This window comes from Rattus norvegicus, chromosome X, assembly GCF_021556685.1.
Source record: "Rattus norvegicus strain SHRSP/BbbUtx chromosome X, alternate assembly SHRSP_T2T, whole genome shotgun sequence".
Lineage (NCBI taxonomy): Eukaryota > Metazoa > Chordata > Mammalia > Rodentia > Muridae > Rattus > Rattus norvegicus.
Window position 1 is genome coordinate 149,693,564 of NC_141554.1, and position 5,384 is coordinate 149,698,947.

General features: G+C 39.9%; 1 long non-coding RNA gene across 1 annotated transcript; it reads right to left on the reverse strand.

The window, feature by feature from the left end:
- Nucleotides 1–575: 575 nt before the first annotated feature.
- On the reverse strand, nt 576–4,441 carry LOC102546822 (uncharacterized). The gene is made up of 3 exons (XR_015647120.1): nt 4,353–4,441; nt 2,183–2,246; nt 576–761 (listed from the first exon to the last, which is right to left on the reverse strand). It is a non-coding gene; the product is annotated as an uncharacterized LOC102546822 (long non-coding RNA).
- Between the last annotated feature and the right edge of the window lie 943 nt (nt 4,442–5,384).

A 5,384-nucleotide genomic window follows, 5' to 3' on the forward strand; every position in this document is an offset into this window, starting at 1 on the left:
CTACATCCAAAAAATGCTTTATATGATAGGATACATTTGTACCCTTCTGTCCAGGAAATCTTTGGACCTGTGTGGTAAAAACAATGCATGTGCTTGGAAGTGTCTTAATTTTTTTATTTACCTCCCCTCAAATTTGCAGTATTTCCCAAAGACAAAATACTCAACTCATATTTGTTAAGTAAATGAACCAGTAAGCAAATTTTATTAAGATTTATTAACATTTTCTTGTTTCCTTGCATGAGCTTAGCAAATAAAGGTACATTGCATTGAATCTTCTTCTTCCTCCTTTTATTCTTCCTCCTCCTCCTCCCCCTCCTCCTCCTCTTTCTCCTCCTCCTCCTCTTCCCCCTCCTCCTCTTTCTCCTCCTCTTCCTCCTCTTCCCCCTCTTCCTCTTTCTCCTCCTCTTTCTCCTCCTCTTTTTTTAATTTCTCATTTCTATTCCTCATTCTCTTCAATATATTTTCCTATTTCCAGCTCTATTTCTTCCTCCTCCACCTCTTCCACCTCCTCCTCCTCCACAGCCCCTTCCTGTTCAGCTTCCTCCTCCTCTACCTCTCCACTATCATTCCCCGAATCTTCATATATTTCGATTATTTCTTCCACATCATCTTCCAAGTCATCCACAGGAATCAGTAAAATCAATGTGCCCGGTGAGTCAACTGGGTCCAGAAAATCTCGTTCAAAGCCGAGACCTGAACAACCTCTGTGATGAAGCATGATGACCCTTATTGGCAGTAGGCAGAAATTTGGGCGAAGAGATCTTAAAAGGGAAAAGAGAAATAGTGTAAATGGCCTCAGCTGAAAAGTTTGCATCAGATAACTCTGAAAAAAGCCACCTTACAGAACTTTTCTGCAGGTAAATGAGAGACTATGCAGTGCTCAGTTTTAAATGGGGCATCTGTAGCACACCCCTCCTAGGAAAGCTCAGGGTTTATCTTGGGATAAAAGATTAGGGCCAGAGGGAGAGAATGCCAGCAGTGAAACAGTATTTACCAGACAACAGAGCCTCTTTACACATGAACTCAGAGTGTTGGGCCTTCCTATGAAAGAGCTGCACAAAAATCAAGCAGCTCAAATCCCACCATGTATAGAGGAGTGGCTTATAGAGTTCTCTATCTGAGGGGCTACTGGTGGCTGCTCTGAGAAGGAGGGTCAGTTTTTTTCCTCAGGACTGCAGCTCCTCAAAGATGATCATAGACCTAGGCACATACAGACAGCACTAAGTCCACTCAGTTTTGTTGTTGTTGTTGTTGTTGTTGTTGTTGTTGTTGTTGTTGTTGTTTGTCCATGAAGTTGAGAGGATAGGGCATAGGGGAATAACGAGAAGGGGGGAGATAGGGTCCAAGAAAATAGGGAGAATAGGAGAACAGAGAAGGTATCTGACCAATTCAAACATTAGGTAAAAACATATTTTTCAAACAATAAAACAATGGGTATTTCTGAGTTACTGAGATTTAAAAAAAGAATACAGTAGGGATTTGTATCTCGAAACAAACATTTCCAGGTTCTCTCTGGAATACAATAAGGACTGGCCACATTCTATAGGGAATTTGACCTTTTCTCAGGGAGTGGTAGATTTATTCCTCATGCTGACATCAGAAGTGAGACTTCCTCCTCTGTTGGCTTTGGTCTGCCTACTCAAAATAAGTCTTCACTATTTGTGGGCAATAAAATGGAAGTGAGAATGCATAAACTAATTGTGAATGCATCCACCCAGAGGTCTTGGCTGGAGGCAAGGCAGGTATAAAGCAGAAGACACCTTCCCTCCTAGAAGGCAAAATTGTGTCCTGTGCAATTACTAAGGTCTTTACTGAAATCTTGTCAGAATCTAGGATTTCTCTCTCTGCTGCAACAGATACTGTCCCTTCTTCAAAGCCAATTCTTCACTTGCCTGAAAAGTACAGGCTGAGATTTCCAAGGCAGAGAGAGCAGAAGTTCGAGCCTGTGTTGCCTACAGTGTGGAATCCCTCAGTCTTTCCTCTTTCCTTATTCTTTACACTTCATAGTCTGAACCATGGCATGAATGTCTAATTAAACATAAATCTCAGCTCTCTAAGTGATCTCTCCTACTATTAAAAGAAATAACACATATTGGATCATTTCCCAATGCTCTTCAATGGCCAAGAACAGAAGGTACCAAACCCTTTAGTTCCATTAGTTCAGAAGTATTTTCATACTCACCTAGTTCTTTGTCTTAACCCCCACAGCTTCCTCTCTGATGAATTGTTGTCAGACTTTCAAGAATCTATAAAGAAAAATATGAAGGAATTCTATAAGAAGGGATGTTCTACATAGGACTTGATCTCATCTGTTCTGCTGAGGTACTGCCCTTAGATATCTTTCAAGATACTTATTTTTAGTCCTGACTTTTTCTCCCACCTTCCAGTATCACTTGAATCTATGGCCTCACTTCTGGGCGAGATATGAACATATTACACCTGATCATTTCTGTCCATCCCCTCTAAGACTTGACATCAGGGACAGGGCTCACCTTATGTGGGTTGGAAGTTACCATTAGTATGCACAGTGACTTGCCCTTACCTTGGCTCTTGACTGATCTTAAAACATCTCCCTCTGTTGATGTCACATATGATAATCAAGGCGTTCTTCCACCTCTCTGACATACTTCCCTTACTAAGGTCAGTTATACTGTGCTGAAACTAATATTTATGTCAGAAGTGTTCATATTTATTGTAATGATGTCTAATCATACTCTGGGTTGGTGATCTAAGACCTCACCATCCTGAACCACTCCAGCCCATTCAATTCTAGGAGATCTTATGAAGGTAGTGACAGTTCCATCTATCCATCCAAGCCTGTATCTTTCTACAGATAAAAACATGAAGTATCCACAAATTGTAGGATCCTACTTTTTCAGCAGAAGGATGAAATTTGGAAGAAATGTCCTCAGTGCACTTCAAAAGTCTTTAATTTTATCACAGTCAGAAACATAGTGACCTACCATTGCTCATTCTCAGACTGCCAGACTCAGAACAACATCATCTACTCATGATTAGCAGAAGGGACTGGATCGTTCTGGAACCTACTCTTTCTAGGATTATTTTATACTAGGGACAGGAATTAAAACTACATTAATATTTCATTTTAATTTAGAATGTCTAAGATAAAACAAGAAGAACAATTGACAACAATGGTTTTTAGAGACAAATTTGGGGGAAAGGAGCCTTCATTCCCTGTTGATGGGATTGCAAACAAGCACAGCACTTTGGAACCCAGTACAGTGAATTCTTAAAAAGTTTAAAAAAATCTACCATAAGATTTAACTGTGTAATTTTTGGCACATGCTCTAAGGATTTGACATCCTACTCCATAGATACTGGTTCAGGTGTGATTGTTGGCAATCTTTGTTTATTTTACTCGATTAGGTTTTTATTATGTCGTTCATTGTATGAGCATAAATGATTTGCCTCCAGGTATATATGTTTACTACATATATGCCTTGTGCCTATGGGGTTCAGAAGGGAGGATTGGATTTCCTGAAACTTGTGTTACTAACAGTTGGGTGCTGCAGTATTTGCTGGGAATCGAAGCTGACTCCTCAATGAGAGCAACACATGCTCTTGTCCACTGGGCCACTACTGTAGCCCCATCACTGTATTATTAATAGCTAGGAAATAGAAGCAACTTATGAGGGTCTACAGTACCAAGATTAGCCATTAATTCATATCTATATCTATATCTATATCTATATCTATATCTCTATCTCTATCTCTATCTCTATCTCTATCTCTATCTCTATCTCTATATCTATATCTATCATGTGTATAGATATCTATCTATCTGAATATATATACATATATATATGTCCTGTACATAGATATATGCAAATATATACAGGAAAATGTAGACAGACTAAGAAAATTAAATTTATATATTTAGAAGTATATATAAAAGATAATGAAAGAAAATGGTTCTGGGGCCATGTGAGACAATGCATGTGGGGATGGAGGGAATAAATAGAAAGTGAAATGTGTGTAATCATATTTTATTTAAAAAATGAAGTTTCACCTCCCTCAGCCTCTGAAATCAGGAAATTGTAGACTCCCTGGAACCTCCATGAGATCAGTCTATGGGAAGATATACTACTCTTAGTGATTTCTATGGGAAGATACACTACTCTTAGTGATTTCTATGGGAAGATATACTACTCTTAGTGATTTCTATGGGAAGATATACTACTCTTAGTGATTTCTATGGGAAGATACACTACTCTTAGTGATTTCTATGGGAAGATACACTACTCTTAGTGATTTGTATGGGAAGATATACTACTCTTAGTGATTTGAGTCTAGTTCCCTCACAAAGGAATACAGCAAACAAAAATACTCACTTCCTTCAGGCAATAAGATGAAATCCAAAAAATTGCCCAGGAGTCTCTCTAGTGACTGCTAGAAAAGGTGGGACTGATACCTTCTATATCTGTGGAGAGGAAGGTAACCAATTATCACAGCATCTTGTCATTCTCTGCCCACTTCCATTAACATTTCCCAATGTTTCCCAATACCTGGGAGCTTTGCTCCTATGACCGAAGTTCAGAAAAGTAAAACAGCCTCACCATCTCCAGAATACCACACAACACTGGGCCATGAGTGTCAATGGCCACTTAATTGGTTAGCAGTTTAGGCAGTCCTGACTCTTCCTTCCACTTTTTTTTTGAAGAACTGGAAGATTCTACTTCCTCAGGATCCCCTTCTACCATCACACCTCATTGTACTTAACTAGCCTAAATTGCCATTCTTCTCTTTCTGACTGGCCTCCCACAATTCACCCCAAGCATCATTATTTACTGATTGCAACTATGGAGCTGGGCAACCAGTAAATGCACCATACTCACTGCTCCCTCTGGGTAAATTGTCCGGGCAGCCTGAATTCTAGCACCACCTACACTGAGCCTGCACAGTTAGGATTCTAGCAACCAACATTAATGGCAGATAGAAAATTTGCTTCCTCAGTGTTCCATTGTTCCTCTATATACCTCCCCAGTTGGTACTGAAAAAAGCAGAATTAAAGAATTTTGTAATTACTAACTCACCAACTACCCACTCACAGAAATCCTCACTCTTATCAGGCTGCCTCAGGGACACAAGAAAACCAATATGAGCCAGAGCATTCACAGGATCCTCACAGGGTAAACAGACTAGCAGCCTCGGACTTTAGCCCCACCCGTTTCAGTAGAGGACTGGAAAAACCTTTTTACTTCTTCAGGATGTTCCTCTATGCTCGCTCTTCTTTGATCAGGAAAGAACTAGCCTAAACTTCCAGACTTCTCTTTTTGATCTGCCTCCCATGGTACTCACAAAAAGTGTCACTAAGGCCCTAGGCATTCAATAAGTACAAGCCACAAGTTACTGCTTCACCAGGG